We start from the raw sequence: 20,742 nt of genomic DNA on the forward strand, positions 1-20,742 counted from the left end.
CTTCTGTCCCCCCCCACACTTCATCTCCAGTCCCTTACACTTTTCCCTCCCCCTCTACTTTGGTACAGTCCATTACTGTCCCAATCTTTACTCACCCTCCTCCTCCTATCTCCAATATGGTTTCCCATACATCTTTGAATTCAGAAACACTTGAAGCCATTTCAGAATATATTGCAGAGACTAAACCTTCAATGGACACTGATTCACTTCCTGTTCCTTCTCTTCCCTCTCCTCCATCTTCACAACCCCATTCTTCGCAACGCTCCGTTCCTTCGCTACTTGAACATCTTCCAATGCCACCACACGTTGACTTTTCTAACCCCTCTAGTCCGTAGGTGCCTTTACCTACAGATTCCTGATATTTTCTTCATCGCCAATCATGGCCTATTTACAGTGGAATATCCGCGGCCTCAGGGGTAATCGGGGTGAGCTTCAGATGTTGCTTTCCAGGTTTTCCCCTGTTGGTGCTTGCTTACAAGAACCAAAATTACACTCGGCTGTTTTCCAACCTATCTCAGGCTATAATTTATTGTATTCTTCGGATCCTTTCTCAGATGGGACCTTTAATGAAAGTGCCCTTCTTCTACGCAATGATATTCCGTACTGTCAACTATTTGTCCATACCTCGCTGCATTACACTGCAGCCCGTATCCACTTGAATAAGTGGTTTACAATATGTTCTTTATATCTCTCTCCTTCTCGAGCATTTTCTATCCCAGACTTTGCCTTTCTTGTTTCATCCTTACCACCACCACTTCTGTTACTTGGTGATTTTAATGCCCACCATTTCCTCTGGGGGGGGGTCTCATTGTGACTCACGTGGCATTCAGTTGGAGGCTTTTCTTGCCTCTCACCCCCTCCATGTTTTAAATACGGGTACTCCCACCCATTTTGATCCTCGTACTCATACTCTCTCTTGCATCGATCTATCAGTCTGCTCTTCCTCCACTGCACTAGACTTCACCTGGTCTGTTCTACCAGACTTACATGACAGCGATCATTTTCCGATCATTCTTACTTCTCCTTCCTATTCACCACCTTCCCGTAGCCCTCGCTGGCAATTTGATCGGGCAAATTGGGATCTTTACTCACACCTCACTGCTTTTAGTGAGGTTCCTTCTTCATCCTCCATTGATGAGCTCCTACACATCTTCTCGACATCAGTTTATACCGCAGCTTCTCATTCTATACCCCAAACCTCAGGCAGGCATTCTCAGAAGTGCGTGCCTTGGTGGTCTCCTGCTTGTGCTCGTGCAGTACGTTTGAAACGTGCTGCATGGGGCAGGTACCGGTACAATAGAACCGCTGAGAGACTTGTTGATTTTAAGCAGAAGCGTGCGATCGCTCGCCGTGTCATCCGTGAAGCTAAACGCACTTGTTGGCGAGACTATGTTTCCACCATCACCTCTGCTTCTTCTATGAGTGCAGTCTGGAAAAAAGTAAGGAAATTGAGTGGTAAATACTCTCCTGACCCGGCTCCTGTTCTACGGGTCACTGGTGTTGATATAGCAAACCCTCTCGACGTTGCCATTGAACTTGGCACACATCTGGTCCGTATTTCCCGAGGGCTCCATCTATGCCCCTCGTTTCTTTCCTCAAAGTCTGCCAGAGAGTTAGTACCCTTGGACTTTTCTTCTCTCGGAGAAGAACAGTATAATGTGCCTTTTACACTTCAAGAACTGGAGGCAACGCTCTCAGCTTGCCGATCATCGGCAGCTGGGCCTGATGACATTCATATTCGTATGTTACAACATTTACATCGGTCAGCCCTTGTAGTCCTCTTACACCTCTTCAATCTTATTTGGGCACAAGGAGTTCTTCCCCAGCTGTGGAAATCTGCCATTGTTCTCCCTTTCCCCAAACCGGGTACTACAGGACATGATGCCTCCCACTATCGCCCCATCGCTCTTACAAGTGCAGTTTGCAAAGTGATGGAACGCCTCGTAAATCGACGTTTAATGTGGTATTTAGAGACTCACAACAGTCTCTCCGCTAGTCAATATGGCTTTCGTAAGGGTCGTTCTACCATAGACCCCTTACTACGCTTGGATACGTATGTTCGTAATGCCTTTGCGAATAATCACTCAGTTCTTGCCATATTTTTTGACCTTGAGAAGGCATATGACACAACTTGGAGGTATAATATTTTGGCCCAGGCCCATTCCTTAGGCCTCCGAGGCAATCTACCATCCTTCCTTAAGAACTTTTTAACTGACAGACATTTCCGTGTTCGAGTCAATAATGTTCTTTCCCCGGACTTCGTCCAAGCTGAAGGTGTCCCTCAGGGATGTGTTCTAAGCACAACACTTTTTCTCCTTGCTATAAATGATTTGGCCTCTGTTCTTCCACCCAATATTTGGTCATCACTCTATGTTGATGACTTCGCTATTGCTTGTGCAGGCGCTGACTGTCACCTTATTGCAGTTTCTCTCCAGCATGCGGTCGACCGTGTTTCCACTTGGGCCACCACACATGGGTTTAAATTTTCAAGTACCAAAACTCACCAAATTACTTTCACTAGACGCTCTGTTATCTCCGATCATCCTTTGTATCTCTATGGCTCCCGTATCCCCGAACGTGATACAGTCAGGTTTCTAGGCCTTCTCTTTGACCGTCGGTTATCCTGGAAACCTCACATTACCTCTCTGAAGGCAACTTGTCACAGCCGGCTAAACCTTCTTAAAACCCTTGCTCATCTTTCCTGGGGAGCTGATCGTCGAACTCTGCTTCGCCTACATTCAGCCCTCGTTTTATCGAAACTCGATTATGGTGACCAGATTTATTCCGCGGCCTCTCCTGCTACTCTCTCTAGCCTTAACTCTATCCATCACCAAGGCTTACGTTTGTGCCTTGGTGCTTTTCGCTCTTCCCCTGTTGAGAGCCTCTATACAGAAGCAAATGTTCCATCCTTGTCTGATCGCCGTGATGCCCATTGCCTTCGTTACTATGTACGCTCTCACGATCTACACAATCCTTCCATTTATAGAATGGTCACCGATATTAGTAGACATTCTTTATTCGTTCGCCGCCCCTGTTTGCTCCGTCCCTTTTCTCTTCGCCTACATTCACTCTTGTCTTCCCTTCAGTTACCACCTTTATATGTTCATGTAGCATCTCACTTTTCCCTGCCCCCCTGGGAAGTTCCAGCTGTTCGGGTCTGTTCTTTCTCACTCCCTTGCTCGAAAGCTCAACTGCCTACGGTGGCTTCCCGCTCTCTTTTTCTTGATCACTTCCACTCCCATTCTCATGCCACCGCTGTGTACACAGATGGCTCTAAGTCTTCAGACGGCGTCGGATTCGCAGCAGTGTTTCCGGACAGCGTCGTACGAGGGCATTTACTATCTTCAGCTAGCATTTTTACTGCTGAACTGTATGCCATTCTTGCAGCACTTATTCGTATTGCATCTATGCCTGTGTCATCATTTGTAGTAGTCTCAGACTCCCTTAGTGCTCTACAGGCTATACGAAAATTTGATACATCTCATCCCCTAGTTCTCCGTATCCAACTTTGGCTACGCCGTATCTCTACCAAACATAAAGATATTGTTTTTTGTTGGGTCCCTGGTCATGTCGACGTACAGGGCAATGAACAGGCAGACACTGCTGCGCGGTCAGCAGTATATGACCTACCAATTTCCTATCGAGGTGTTCCATTTCTGGACTATTTTGCTGCAATAGCTACCCACCTTCGCACCCGTTGGCAACAACGTTGGTCAACTCTGCTCGGTAACAAACTTCATTCTATTAAACCGAGCATAGGTTACTGGCCGTCTTCTTGTCATCAGTGCCGAAGTTGGGAGACCACTCTCTCCCGCCTTCGCATTGGCCACACTCGTCTTACTCATGGGTATCTCATGGAGAGGCACCCTGTTCCTCTCTGTGAGCAGTGTCAAGTTCCAGTATCGATTAGCCACATTCTGTTAGACTGCCCTCTCTATCAACGAGCACGCAGAATTTACCTCCAACGTCGTCTTCGTTCTACTACTCTCTCTTTACCTTCCCTTCTTGCTGATGGACCCTCCTTTAATCCTGACTCTCTCATTGACTTCTTGACAACGACCGATTTACTCCACAAACTCTGATGATACTTTTCGCACTCCCCTCAGCCCTTTCTGGTTCAGTCTCTTGCTGCCCTTTACCCTTTCACCATCCACTGCCCCGCTGTTATCCGTAACCTGTTGCTCATCCATCTCCCTTTTGCCACCTGATGCCCTCACTTCCTTCCTGCCCTGCAGCGCTGTATAGTCCTTGTGGCTTAGCGCTTCTTTTTGATTATAATAATAATAATAATTTCTCTCCTTTCGCATATCGATACTACTACTATCACTATTGAAAAACATCTTTCTCTCAATTCTTGTAGTGGTACTGTCATTCTGCCCCATACCATAGTCCAACAGAATTTCCAGTCATGTGGCATGGACATTCTTGAACAGCTGGAACTCCAGGATCTCTCAATCCTCAAAGTAGACACTTATGTCCTTCCTGCCCACGGGTGGAGACGTTACCCTTGCAATGTGGCTCGATTAACTTTCGACAGCCGTGAACTCCCGTCCTCTGTTTATGTTGCGAGACGTCGGTTACAAGCTCGAAAGGTGATCCCTACACCGCAACAGTGTAGAAATTGCTGGCGTTTTGGTCACCCAGCGAAATATTGCAGATCTATAGCCGAATGCCCAGTCTTTTTATCGAAACTCGATTATGGTGACCAGATCTATTCAGCGGCCTCTCCTGCTACTCTCTCTAGCCTTAACCCCATCCATCACCAAGGATTATGTTTATGCCTTGGTGCTTTTCACTCTTTCCCTGTTGAGAGCTCTATTGGTCACCGATATTAGTAGACATTTGTTCGCCGCCCCTGTTTGCTCCGTCCCTTCTCTCTTCGCCTACGTTCGCTCTTGTCTTCCCTCCAGTTACTACCTTTATATGTTCATGTAGCATCTCACTTTTCTCTACCCCCCTGGGGCTGTATAGCCCTTGTGGTTTAGCGCTTCTTTTTGATTATAATAAATATACCCCCCTGGGAAGTTCCAGCTGTTTGGGTCTGTTCTTTCTCACTCCCTTGCTTGAAAGCTCAACTGCCTACAGTGGCTTCCCGCTCTCTTTTTCTTGACCACTTCCACTCGAATTCTCATGCCATCGCAGTGTACACAGATGGCTCTAAGTCTTCTGACAGCGTCGGATTTGCAGCAGTGTTTCTGGACAACGTCGTGCGAGGGCATTTATTATCTTCGGCTAGCATTTTTACTGCTGAATTGTATGCCATTCTTGCAGCTCTTATTCGTATCGCATCTATGCCTGTGCCATCATTTGTGGTTGTCTCAGACTCTCTTAGTGCTCTACAGGCTATTCGGAAATTTGATACACCTCACCCCCTAGTTCTCCGTATCCAACTTTGGCTATGCCGTATCTCTACCAGGCATAAAGATATTGTTTTTTGTTGGGTCCCTGGTCATGTTGACATACAGGGCAATGAGCAGGCAGACACTGCTGTGCTGTCGGCAGTACATGACCTACCAATTTCATATAGAGGTGTTCCATTTCTGGACTATTTTGCTGTAATAGCTATGCACCTTCACACACGTTAGTCAACTCTGCTCGGTAACAAACTTCATTCTATTAAACCGAGCCTAGGTTACTGGCCGTCTTCTTGTCATCAGTGCCATGGTTGGGAGACTACTCTCTCCTGTCTTCGCATTGGCCACACTCGTCTTACTCAAGGGTATCTCATGGAGAGGCACCCTGTTCCTCTCTGTGAGAAGTGTCAAATTCCAGTATCGATTAGCCACATTCTGTTAGACTGCCCTCTCTATCAACAAGCAAGCAGAATTTACCTCCAACGTTGTCTCTGCTCTACTGCTCTCTCTTTACCTTCCCTTCTTGCTGATGGATCCTCCTTTAATCCTGACTCTCATTGACTTCTTGACAACGACTGATTTACTCCACAAACTCTAATGATGATACCTTTCACACTCCCCTCAGCCCTTTCTACCTCAATCTCTTGCTGCCCTCTACCCTTTCACCATCCACTGCCCAGCTGTTCTCCGTAACCTATTGTCCAGTCCCTGGACCCATTATGTACCTTTGTAATCTTTTGACTACCGCCCACAGGATGGGTAGGGGGTGCATAATAAACATATTAAACTAACTCCCTTTTACCACCTGATACCCTCGCTTCCTTCCTGCCCTGCAGCACTGTATAGCCCTTGTGGCTTAGTGCTTCTTTATTATAATAATAATAATGGGCCTCCAGATTCCCCCTGGATAACCCAGGTATCCCCCTGGATAACCCAGGTATTACCTGAATAACCCAGGTATCCCCCTACTGTCTCACTGGAAACTGAGGTATCCGCTGGGCACCTAGGTTTCCTACTGGATACTCGGGTATACCCTGGACACCTAGTTATTTCCTTTTACACAAGTCATCTAGGTATCCCCCTGGATAATCAGGTAACCCACTGGATACCCAGGTATCTCCCTGGAATTGCAGGTATCCTCCTATACACACAGGTATCTCCCTGGACATCTGGGTATCCTCTGAATAGCGACATATCCCCTTGGATTTATTTATTTATTTATTTATTTATTTAAAAATTTGTGCACACATACAGAGGTACAAAAAATACAGAAAAGAGCAGTATGCCAAAGCCACTTATACTATGCATAGCATTACGGGCTGGCTTAAAATTAACTTAAGATGAACTAAGCAATGATGACATCGGTGATAAAACTTTAATGTAAACAGATTACTATAAAGCACAAGTGAGTATTACAAAGACAGGTCATATGGTTGTATGCATTGTTGTACATTCAGTAGAATGGAGTATTCTGTTAGGTAGTGTATTTAAAAAATAATAAAGTTAGATTGGGTTTTAGGTTTAACATTTATGTGATATAATTGTGAGAAACATTTAAGATATACAATTTATAAGGTTCAGTTATTCAGTATTTATTTGGTTTTGGGTGAGTAAGTGATCTTTGAGAAGAGACTTGAATTTATAAACAGGTAGTGTTTCTTTTATATTTACAGGTAGTGAGTTCCAGATTTTAGGGCCTTTTATGTGCATTGAGTTTTTGCATAGTGTGAGATGGACACGAGGAACATCAAAGAGTGATCTGTGCCTTGTGTTATGGTCATGTGTTCTGTTGAGGTTGGCAAGGAGATGTTTGAGGGGAGGGTTAATATCAGAGTTAAGTGTTCTATGTATGTAATAGGTGCAGTAATAAGTATGAATGTTTTGTATGGTGAATAGGTTTAGTGTATTGAATATTGGTGGAGTGTGCTGCCTATAGTGAGAATTTGTTATCATTCTAACTGCAGCCTTTTGTTGGGTAATTAGTGGTCTGAGATGGTTACTTGTTGTTGAGCCCCATGCACAAATTCCATAGGTGAGATAGGGGTAAATAAGAGAGTGATATAGGGCCAGGAGGGCTGACTGTGGAGCATAGTACCGTATCTTCGATAGTATGCCTACAGTCTTGGAAATTTTCTTAGAAATTTGTTGTATATGTGTATGAAATTTGAGTCTATTATCAAGGTGGATTCCTAAGAATTTTCCCTCTGTTAGCTTTGTGATAGGTGATCCGTTTATCATTATGTTAAGAGGGACATCTGTAGCTCTGTTACCAAACTGAATGAAGTAGGTTTTGTCAATGTTTAGTGTAAGTTTGTTAGTCCTCATCCAGGTAGATATTTTCTGTAATTCTGTATTTACAGTATTGGCTAGCGTGACTGGGCTCGGGTGGGAGAAGACGTATGTAGTGTCATCTGCAAATAGTGTGGGTTTGAGTAATTGAGAAGCATTTGGTAGGTCATTTATGTATAGGAGAAAGAGAAGAGGGCCAAGGACACTTCCCTGTGGGACACCAACTGTAATTGGTTGTGCAGAAGAGTTTGCCCCATTTGCATACACATATTGGCTTCTGTTGCTGAGGTATGACTTGAGGTAGTTGAGGGAGTGCCCTCTTATACCATAGTGTGACAATTTTACGTGGAGCAAGTCATGGTTAACTGTATCAAAAGCTTTACGTAAGTCAATGAAGATCCCCAGTGGGACTTCTTTTTTCTCTATTGCAGTGTATATATGTTCTAGCATGTGTATAATAGCATCATTAGTATTTTTATTTGGCCTGAATCCAAATTGGCAGGGGTTGAGTATGTTTTGGGAGATAAGGTAGGAGTAGATTCGTTTATGAATTAATTTTTCGAAGATTTTTGAGAGAGGGTGTAAGTTGGATATTGGCCTATAGTTATTCAACTCTGTTTGGTCTCCTCCTTTGTGGATCGGGGTGACCCTTGCTATTTTGAGAACTGTGGGGAAGGTGGAGGATTCAATGGATTTGTTAAAGAGTGTTGCAATGATTGGTGATAGCACTTGTGACACTTTTTTGTATATAAAGGGTGGTAAGGTATTTAAATCTCCTGCCTTGTTTTTTATTTTTTTTTTTTTTATTATCACACCGGCCGATTCCCACCAAGGCAGGGTGGCCCGAAAAAGAAAAACTTTCACCATCATTCACTCCATCACTGTCTTGCCAGAAGGGTGCTTTACACTACAGTTTTTAAACTGCAACATTAACACCCCTCCTTCAGAGTGCAGGCACTGTACTTCCCATCTCCAGGACTCAAGTCCGGCCTGCCGGTTTCCCTGAATCCCTTCATAAATGTTACTTTGCTCACACTCCAACAGCACGTCAAGTATTAAAAACCATTTGTCTCCATTCACTCCTATCAAACACGCTCAAGCATGCCTGCTGGAAGTCCAAGCCCCTCGCACACAAAACCTCCTTTACCCCCTCCCTCCAACCCTTCCTAGGCCGACCCCTACCCCGCCTTCCTTCCACTACAGACTGATACACTCTTGAAGTCATTCTGTTTCGCTCCATTCTCTCTACATGTCCGAACCACCTCAACAACCCTTCCTCAGCCCTCTGGACAACAGTTTTGGTAATCCCGCACCTCCTCCTAACTTCCAAACTACGAATTCTCTGCATTATATTCACACCACACATTGCCCTCAGACATGACATCTCCACTGCCTCCAGCCTTCTCCTCGCTGCAACATTCATCACCCACGCTTCACACCCATATAAGAGCGTTGGTAAAACTATACTCTCATACATTCCCCTCTTTGCCTCCAAGGACAAAGTTCTTTGTCTCCACAGACTCCTAAGTGCACCACTCACTCTTTTTCCCTCATCAATTCTATGATTCACCTCATCTTTCATAGACCCATCCGCTGACACGTCCACTCCCAAATATCTGAATACGTTCACCTCCTCCATACTCTCTCCCTCCAATTTGATATTCAATCTTTCATCACCTAATCTTTTTGTTATCCTCATAACCTTACTCTTTCCTGTATTCACCTTTAATTTTCTTCTTTTGCACACCCTACCAAATTCATCCACCAATCTCTGCAACTTCTCTTCAGAATCTCCCAAGAGCACAGTGTCATCAGCAAAGAGCAGCTGTGATAACTCCCACTTTATGTGTGATTCTTTATCTTTTAACTCCACGCCTCTTGCCAAGACCCTCGCATTTACTTCTCTTACAACCCCATCTATAAATATATTAAACAACCACGGTGACATCACACATCCTTGTCTAAGGCCTACTTTTACTGGGAAAAAATTTCCCTCTTTCCTACATACTCTAACTTGAGCCTCACTATCCTCGTAAAAACTCTTCACTGCTTTCAGTAACCTACCTCCTACACCATACACTTGCAACATCTGCCACATTGCCCCCCTATCCACCCTGTCATACGCCTTTTCCAAATCCATAAATGCCACAAAGACCTCTTTAGCCTTATCTAAATACTGTTCACTTATATGTTTCACTGTAAACACCTGGTCCACACACCCCCTACCTTTCCTAAAGCCTCCTTGTTCATCTGCTATCCTATTCTCCGTCTTACTCTTAATTCTTTCAATTATAACTCTACCATACACTTTACCAGGTACACTCAACAGACTTATCCCCCTATAATTTTTGCACTCTCTTTTATCCCCTTTGCCTTTATACAAAGGAACTATGCATGCTCTCTGCCAATCCCTAGGTACCTTACCCTCTTCCATACATTTATTAAACAATTGCACCAACCACTCCAAAACTATATCCCCACCTGCTTTTAACATTTCTATCTTTATCCCATCAATCCCGGCTGCCTTACCCCCTTTCATTTTACCTACTGCCTCACGAACTTCCCCCACACTCACAACTGGCTCTTCCTCACTCCTACAAGATGTTATTCCTCCTTGCCCTATACACGAAATCACAGCTTCCCTATCTTCATCAACATTTAACAATTCCTCAAAATATTCCTTCCATCTTCCCAATACCTCTAACTCTCCATTTAATAACTCTCCTCTCCTATTTTTAACTGACAAATCCATTTGTTCTCTAGGCTTTCTTAACTTGTTAATCTCACTCCAAAACTTTTTCTTATTTTCAACAAAATTTGTTGATAACATCTCACCCACTCTCTCATTTGCTCTCTTTTTACATTGCTTCACCACTCTCTTAACCTCTCTCTTTTTCTCCATATACTCTTCCCTCCTTGCATCACTTCTACTTTGTAAAAACTTCTCATATGCTAACTTTTTCTCCCTTACTACTCTCTTTACATCATCATTCCACCAATCGCTCCTCTTCCCTCCTGCACCCACTTTCCTGTAACCACAAACTTCTGCTGAACACTCTAACACTACATTTTTAAACCTACCCCATACCTCTTCGACCCCATTGCCTATGCTCTCATTAGCCCATCTATCCTCCAATAGCTGTTTATATCTTACCCTAACTGCCTCCTCTTTTAGTTTATAAACCTTCACCTCTCTCTTCCCTGATGCTTCTATTCTCCTTGTATCCCATCTACCTTTTACTCTCAGTGTAGCTACAACTAGAAAGTGATCTGATATATCTGTGGCCCCTCTATAAACATGTACATCCTGAAGTCTACTCAACAGTCTTTTATCTACCAATACATAATCCAACAAACTACTGTCATTTCGCCCTACATCATATCGTGTATACTTATTTATCCTCTTTTTCTTAAAATATGTATTACCTATAACTAAACCCCTTTCTATACAAAGTTCAATCAAAGGGCTCCCATTATCATTTACACCTGGCACCCCAAACTTACCTACCACACCCTCTCTAAAAGTTTCTCCTACTTTAGCATTCAAGTCCCCTACCACAATTACTCTCTCACTTGGTTCAAAGGCTCCTATACATTCACTTAACATCTCCCAAAATCTCTCTCTCTCCTCTGCATTCCTCTCTTCTCCAGGTGCATACACGCTTATTATGACCCACTTCTCGCATCCAACCTTTACTTTAATCCACATAATTCTTGAATTTACACATTCATATTCTCTTTTCTCCTTCCATAACTGATCATTTAACATTACTGCTACCCCTTCCTTTGCTCTAACTCTCTCAGATACTCCAGATTTAATCCCATTTATTTCCCCCCACTGAAACTCTCCTACCCCCTTCAGCTTTGTTTCGCTTAGGGCCAGGACATCCAACTTCTTTTCATTCATAACATCAGCAATCATCTGTTTCTTGTCATCCGCACTACATCCACGCACATTTAAGCAACCCAGTTTTATAAAGTTTTTCTTCTTCTCTTTTTTAGTAATTGTATACAGGAGAAGGGGTTACTAGCCCATTGCTCCCGGCATTTTAGTCGCCTCATACGACACGCATGGCTTACGGAGGAAAGATTCTTTTCCACTTCCCCATGGACAATAGAAGAAATAAAAAAGAACAAGAGCTATTTAGAAAAAGGAGAAAAACCTAGATGTATGTATATATATATATGCATGTGCGTGTCTGTGAAGTGTGACCAAAGTGTAAGTAGGAGTAGCAAGATATCCCTGTTATCTAGCGTGTTTATGAGACAGAAAAAGAAACCAGCAATCCTACCATCATGCAAAACAGTTACAGGTTTTTGTTTCACAGTCATCTGGCAGGACGGTAGTACTTCCCTGGGTGGTTGCTGTCTACCAACCTACTACCTTGTTTTTTAGCGTGTTGATAATAAGGGAGACTTCGTATGGGTTAGTCGGAGCTAGGAACAGTGTGTTCGGGTAGTTGCCAGTGAGGTATCCTCCTAGATACTCCAGGATAAGGTATTCCCTGGTTACCCCAGGTATCCTTTAGATAAAGTATTCACTTTTACATGTGTCCTTTTGGATACCAAGGTATCCCTTTGGATACTGATGTATCCCCCTGGACACCAAGGTATCCTCATTGACAACCAAATATTCCCTTGGACACCCAAGTTGAAACCAAAGGATCCCTCTGGACACCGAAATGCCTTTCACGTGGGATTGCTGCAGCTATCCCCTGGACACCAAGGTATCCTGTGGACACAGTTGTCTCCATAGATTCCCAGGTATCCCACTGGGTACCCAAGTATTCACCTGCACACCTAGGTATACCCTCTGGACCCAGACTTCTCCCAGGACATCCAGGTAAGTCCCTGGACGCCCAGATATCCCTGTGGACAAACAGTTATCCCCATGAACACCCAGGTATCCCCCCTGGAAACCCATGTGGACACACTTGGTTATCTCCTGGATACCCAGGTATCCCTATGGACAACAAGGGAACCCTTTCGACACTCACGTATTCCCATGGACACCCAAGTATCCCCCTGGAAATCCAGATACACCCTAGACACCTAGGTATCCCCCTGGATAACATGGTATCTCCCTGGACGACCATGTATTTACTTGACCCCAGGATAACCAGTGTGGAAAATATTTTAATCTGAAGTTATAGTGCCTAACCCTTGTGGCTTAGCGCTTCTTTTTGATTATAATAATAATATAGTGCCTAATAGGTGTTTAATGTGTTGATATGAGTCAAAAATGTATTTGAAAATGGAGTAGAACCAACAGGGTTCCCGCTGCACCTGCGCGGGTGTGTGGAGGGAGAGGTCGAGACGGGGCATCAGGGAGCGGGAGTGTTTGTAATGGAGTTAAGAGGCTGGGAAAACATGGGACCAGGAAATTGGCGTTCACGGCGGCCTAAGGATTAATATAGGCCTCACTTCATAATAGGAAGTGTTGTAACTGTTCCTGGTGAAGAGTGAGGGAACGGGATTTACGGGACCACCGTAATAAAGTGGTAAAATTAGTGAATAATGGTAGGATCGGTGGTGACAGGTGCGACGCCATGGAGTGTGTCCAGGGGAAAATACCCGTGATTTTAATCATCACTCATCAGTCTCAGATCTTAATGGAGTGACCTCTAATGTGCACAATAATTGTGAGACAATAAATCGTCTTGTGAATTGTAATGTAATCAGTGATAATAACACTAAGTTAAGAGAATGCGTGAAGTGAAATATGTCGCCTTGCTCCGAGTGAACATGCTGTATAGCCCTTGTGGCTTAGCGCTTCTTTTTGATTATAATAATAATCTGAGTGAACACGTGTAGACTACGTGGTTCCTCTCCCGAGGATAGTGAAGTTTTTATGGAGTCACGACTTCTAAACCGGGACAAACCAACGGATACCTCGTCCTACTGGAATAAGAACAGTGTCGGTGTAGCAGGACATCAAAATGAGATGGCAAATGGGGGAAATAAGGAGCATCAATCACCCACAGTTAAGTAACCCTTCTAGTTATAGCAGACTGATACTGGCCAGTTAGGTATGTTGTAATTGGATAGGTTATGGGTGATCCAGCTACATCAAGTGACCAGAGAATATCTGGTAAGTGGTGAGATTATGTACAAGTGTTTTTCCTTGATGGATATATACATGTGCAACCTACCCCCCCCCCTTCATTCAGTTAAACTAATATCTATACAGTCCACAATTAATTAGTAATGCCGTACTTGTGGGTGCTACCTGTCATACTGGTCTTAGATAGATATGAGTAAGATTGTGAGGTCGAAGCCCCTCAAGGAAGGTTCCTTGATGTTGGTGAGGGGCTCTTGATTTAGGGAATTGGATCTGTGCTCCAGTTCCCCGAATTAAGCCTGAATGCCTTCCACATCCCCCCCCAGGCGCTGTATAATCCTCCGGGTTTAGCGCTTCCCCCTTGATTATAATAATAATGTGAGGTCGAAGGAGCCACCTGCAGTGACCAGGGGTGGTTAAGTTTTCTCACATGTCTACACGGGGTGACTACGGTAAACAACATGGTTGTTGTCTCCCAATGAGATTACTTGTATGGATGTAATGTTGAGGTATATACAGGTAACCCCTATAAAATTTTCCATAACCAGGTATCCCCAGGATACTTCAAGATAACCAGGAATCCCTCTGGACAGACTGGTATCCCTCTGGACAAGTAGGAATTCCTCTAGACACCCATGTATCCAGGACACCTAGGTATACTCTTTCATAGCCACATATTCCCTGGACACCTAGGTATCCCCCTATACTCCAGGTATCTCCCTATATACCCAGGTATCCCCTGGATGTATATGGATACTCAGGTATCCTGGACATGTATGCATCCCCCTTGTGGAAAACTAAATTTACCTGGATGTATCTCATTAGATACATACAAGTAAATGGCAACAAAGATAATTATTATTTAACAAAGTTACAGAGACAAGTAGGAATTTTCAGGACGTTGGTTTGCGTGCAGCCAGCAGCAACAGCCTGGTTGATCAGGCGCTGATCCACCAGGAGGCCTGGTCACAGACCGGGCCGCGGGGGCGTTGACCCCCGAAACTCTCCAGGTAAACACCTAGGTCGCAAAAAATGTCCTCCTTCGATACCTACCATAATCTCTCTCTCCACAAGTTGCTCTAGATTTATATTAATTGCAAATGAAATGTACATCACCAGGAATTCTGGTAAAATTTAATATAAATTTGTGGACTGTATATTAAAATTAATAAATGATTACATATACACATTTATATAACAGAAGGAGAATTTATATTCATAACACTCACCAATTTGTCTGGAGAGGGAGAGGTTTTTTAGTGCCAGGAAGGAAAAAAAACTGGCAGGAAATGGCAGAAATCTTACACTAAATCCAGTCATTCCTGGAGTGGAACCACAGTCGATGGCCTCCACTCCAAACCAACAGATACAGATACTAATGCCGGAAAAAAAATCCCCCCCCCCCTGTACCAACAATACCACCAGTCCGATAACATTCTTCTTTGCAAATATACAGGGTCTAAAGCCAGCAACAAACAACAAAATACCTTTCATCCGTGGACTGCTTGCAGAGGCAAAGGCAATGTTCGCGGCTTTCACTGAGACCCACATAAAGGATCACTTGGACAACGAAATATGGATCCCAGGTTACAACCTATACAGATGTGACAGAGTGAACAGACAAAAGGGGGGGGGGAGGTTGGATTGTACATTGCAGTCACTTGTTTGCACAGAACTGCTTTAATGCCTCAAATGATGTAGTGGAAGTTTTAGCAGTAAAGGTCGAGAACCAAAACCTAGTCATTGTGGTAGTCTACAAGCCTCCGGATGCAACATCCCAGCAATTCCAGGAACAGCTGTTAAAAATTGACCACTGTCTGGAAAATCTTCCAGCTCCTGCACCCAACATCTTGCTCCTGGGGGATTTCAACTTAAGGCACCTAAAATGGAGGAATATAGCAAATAATATTGTTGCAGTAATAACACCAGGAGGCAGCTCTGATGAAAACTCACACTCACACGAGCTTTTAAATCTCTGCACAAAATTCAATTTAAACCAGCAAATAATAGAGCCTACTAGACTGGAGAATACACTAGACCTCATCTTCACTAACAATGATGATCTGATAAGAAATGTCACCATATCAAAAACAATATACTCAGATCACAAAATAATTGAGGTTCAGACATGTATGCGTGGAGCCCCAGACCGACATAATGAGACTAGTCACGAGGGAGCATTCACCAAATTCAACTTCAATAACAAAAACATAAAGTGGGACCAAGTAAACCAAGTCCTAACCGATATAAGCTGGGAAGATATACTAAGCAACACAGACCCAAACTTATGCCTAGAACAGATTAACTCGGTGGCACTCGATGTATGCACAAGGCTTATTCCTCTAAGAAAAAGGAGGAGTAGATGTAAAATAGAAAGAGACAGGCGCTCCCTTTACAGGCGACGGAAAAGAATAACAGAGAGGCTAAAAGAGGTCAATATATCTGCAATGCGTAGGGAGACACTGGTCAGAGAAATAGCAAGCATCGAACTTAAGCTAAAGGAATCTTATAGGAGTCAGGAATCGCGGGAAGAACTAAAAGCCATAAATGAAATCGAAAGAAACCCAAAGTATTTCTTTTCCTATGCCAAATCAAAGTCGAGAACAACGTCCAGTATTGGGCCCCTACTTAAACAAGATGGGTCCTACACAGATGACAGCAAGGAAATGAGTGAGCTACTCAAGTCCCAATATGACTCAGTTTTTAGCAAGCCGCTAACCAGACTGAGAGTCGAAGATCAAAATGAATTTTTTATGAGAGAGCAACAAAATTTGGTAAACACAAGCCTATCTGATGTTATCCTGACGCCAAATGACTTCGAACAGGCGAAAATGACACGGCCATGCACTCTGCCCCAGGGCCAGACTCAAGGAACTCCGTGTTCACCAAGAACTGCAAGAAGCCCCTATCACGAGCTTTTACCATCCTATGGAGAGGGAGCATGGACACGGGGGTCGTCCCACAGTTACTAAAAACAACAGACATAGCCCCACTCCACAAAGGTGGCAGTAAAGCAACAGCAAAGAACTACAGACCAATAGCACTAACATCCCATATCATAAAAATCTTTGAAAGGGTCCTAAGAAGCAAGATCACCAACCATCTAGAAACACATCAGTTACACAACCCAGGGCAACATGGGTTTAGAACAGGTCGCTCCTGTCTGTCTCAACTATTGGATCACTACGACAAGGTCCTAGATGCACTAGAAGACAAAAAGAATGCAGATGTAATATATACAGACTTTGCAAAAGCCTTCGACAAGTGTGACCATGGCGTAATAGCGCACAAAATGCGTGCTAAAGGAATAACAGGAAAAGTCGGTCGATGGATCTATAATTTCCTCACTAACAGAACACAGAGAGTAGTAGTCAACAGAGTAAAGTCCGAGGCAGCTACGGTGAAAAGCTCTGTTCCACAAGGCACAGTACTCGCTCCCATCTTGTTCCTCATCCTCATATCTGACATAGACAAGGATGTCAACCACAGCACCGTGTCTTCCTTTGCAGATGACACCCGAATCTGCATGACAGTGTCTTCCATTGCAGACACTGCAAGGCTCCAGGCAGACATTGCAGACACTGCAAGGCTCCAGGCAGACATTGCAGACACTGCAAGGCTCCAGGCAGACACTGCAGACACTGCAAGGCTCCAGGCAGACATTGCAGACACTGCAAGGCTCCAGGCGGACATCAACCAAATCTTTCAGTGGGCTGCAGAAAACAATATGAAGTTCAACGATGAGAAATTTCAGTTACTCAGATATGGTAAACACGAGGAAATTAAATCTTCAGCAGAGTACAAAACAAATTCTGGCCACAAAATAGAGCGAAACACCAACGTCAAAGACCTGGGAGTGATCATGTCGGAGGATCTCACCTTCAAGGACCATAACATTGTATCAATCGCATCTGCTAGAAAAATGACAGGATGGATAATGAGAACCTTCAAAACTAGGGAGGCCAAGCCCATGATGACACTCTTCAGGTCACTTGTTCTATCTAGGCTGGAATATTGCTGCACACTAACAGCACCTTTCAAGGCAGGTGAAATTGCTGACCTAGAAAATGTACAGAGAACCTTCACGGCGCGCATAACGGAGATAAAACACCTCAATTACTGGGAGCACTTGAGGTTCCTGAACCTGTATTCCCTGGAACGCAGGCGGGAGAGATACATGATTATATACACTTGGAAAATCCTAGATGGCCTAGTACCGAACTTTCACATGAAAAGCACTCACTATGAAAGCAAAAGACTTGGCAGACGATGCACCATCCCCCCAATGAAAAGCAGGGGTGTCACTAGCACGTTAAGAGACCATACAATAAGTGTCAGGGGCCCGAGACTGTTCAACTGCCTCCCAGCATACATAAGGGGGATTACCAACAGACCCCTGGCAGTCTTCAAGCTGGCACTGGACAAACACCTAAAGTCGGTTCCTGACCAGCCGGGCTGTGGCTCGTACGTTGGTTTATGTGCAGCCAGCAGTAACAGCCTGGTTGATCAGGCTCTGATCTACCAGGAGGCCTGGTCACAGACCGGGTCACAGGGGCGTTGACCCCCGGAACTCTCTCCAGGTAAACTCCAGGTATCATGTACGGAACCCCCCTCTACCCAAATTTATGATGATAATACTGGCCAGAATTACAAACATAATTTAGATAGCTTATCTGAGGTTCCTGGAGTTGTCCTGTCCATCTGTTTAATACTCAAATTATGCAGAACTGCACATCCAACAATTTCGGCTCCTATTTGAGAGGTTTTAAGCCCAATATAACCCCCAGAGCGACGAAAATTAAACACAATACATTAGAATGCCTGTAACACAAAAAACAATGGCGTCTCCCCTTGCTCGTCGGCGCAGACGCAGATCTTCCCTTGATTCTCTTATTTAAAATGCACTCAACATAACAATAGTACCGTATTAATCAGGTTTATTTACATAACATAAATTTTGGGAAATTATTTTCCACACCCCTGGACACCTAGGAATCCCCCTGAATACGCAGGTATCTCTCTGGGAACCCTGCTATCCCTTGGTCATCCAGGTGTACCCAAGTACTCCGTGCTATCCCTTGGTCATCCAGGTGCACCCAAGTACTCCGTGCTATCCCTTGGTCATCCAGGTGTACCCTAGCACTCCCTGCTATTCCTCCAGAACACTCACTCATGCCAAGGGCAACTAGGTATCCCGCTTAAGCACCAAGGTACTTCTGTTGACACCCAGGTATCCCACTTGGACAACTTTTGTATCCTCACATCCAGGTAACCCACTAGAAACCCAGGTATCCTCATACACTCAGGTATCCCCCAGGAAAACCTATCCCCATGGACACCCAGGTATCATACTGGAAACCCAGGTATCCCACTGGATACCCAGGTATCCCAGTGGAAAAGTTAACTCCTGCACACCCAGTTATCCCCGTGGACACAAGTATCCCCCCGGACACCTAGGTATTCCAATTGACATCGTGATATCTCCCTAAGTAAAATGGAATCCCCTATTTAATCATGTTTCCCTTTAAGAACCCCAGGATTACCAGGTATCCCTTGTATACTCAGGAATACCTATCGATTCCTAGGTATCCTTTTGAATATCAAGATATCCCTTTGAATACCCAGGTATCCCCTATACACTCAGGTATCCCTTGGACACCCAGTTATCCCCGTGGACACAGGTACCCCCTGGATACCAGGTATCTCTCTGGGCACTCAGGTATCTTTTTGACACCCTTGTATCCCCTAGGATATATAGTCATTCCTGGATAACATGGTATCTTCTTGGATAACCAGGTATTCCCCTGGTTACCCCAGGTATCCCCTGGATACTCAGGTATCGCTTTGGATAATTAGGTACCCCTTTGGATACCCAGGTATCACCCTGGAGATCAGGTAACCCACGGGATACCATAGTGCCCCCTTGGACTCCTAGGTATCCTTCTTGACCCTCAGGTATTCCCTGGACACCCACTTATCCCCTTATGCACCCATGTATCCCCCTAAACATTTAGGTATCCCCTGGATAACATGGTGTCCCCCTGGATAACCATGTATCTGCATGGATACCCCTGATAACCAGGTATCCCTCTGGATATCACAGGATAACTAGGAATCCCCCGGATACCCCAGGCATCCCTGTGATTACCTGAGATATGCCCCTGAATACCTCGTATATCTTTGGATACACAGATATCCCCCTGGGCTCCCAGGTATCCCTGGTTTTCCCCTGAAAACCTAGGTATCCCCCTGAACACCGAGGAATAATCTGAATACCCTGATTATTCCTCGGTGTTCAGGGGGATACCTGGGTTTCAAGGGGTATATATAGGAATATCTGGGTATCCAGATGGATACATGGTTGTTCATGGGATATCTGGATACCCTGATATCCCATGAACAACCATGTATCCATCCGGATACCCAGGTATCCCCGCTGGATGCGCAGGGATCTCCCTGGACACCCATGTATCCTGGTACATCTAGGTATCCCCTGGAAACCCCTCTATTCCCCTGGATAACCAGGTATCCCTCCTGGTTCCAGGCATCCCACAAGACACCCACTCATCCCCAGAACATCCAGGTATCCCCCTGGACATTCATGCACCCCTCAGAAAACCTATGTATCCCTTGGACACCCAGGTATCCCCTTGAATACCCAAGTAACCCCTTGACACCTGAGTATCCCTCTATGACCCAGGTATCCCCTTGGCACTATAGTATCCCTCATTGAAAGCCAAGTATCCCCTTAGATATCAAAGTGTCCCCCTGGTTACTTAGGCATCCAGTGACATTCAAGTATTTCCCAGGATAACCAGGTATCCCCCTTCATAATCCAGGTGCTTCCCTGGACACCAGGGTATACCCCTGGACACCAGGGTATACCCCTGGACACCCAGGTATCCACATGGAAACCTCATGTATCCCCTGGACATTCAGGTATCCCCCTGAATATTCCTTTATCCCTTTGGGGATCCAGTTGTCCCTGTATACACCCAGGTATCCCCCGGACAGTGCCATTGAGGGATAGTAGCGTGT

The sequence above is a fragment of the Cherax quadricarinatus genome, unplaced genomic scaffold (genome assembly GCF_038502225.1).
Source record: "Cherax quadricarinatus isolate ZL_2023a unplaced genomic scaffold, ASM3850222v1 Contig129, whole genome shotgun sequence".
Taxonomy (NCBI): domain Eukaryota; kingdom Metazoa; phylum Arthropoda; class Malacostraca; order Decapoda; family Parastacidae; genus Cherax; species Cherax quadricarinatus.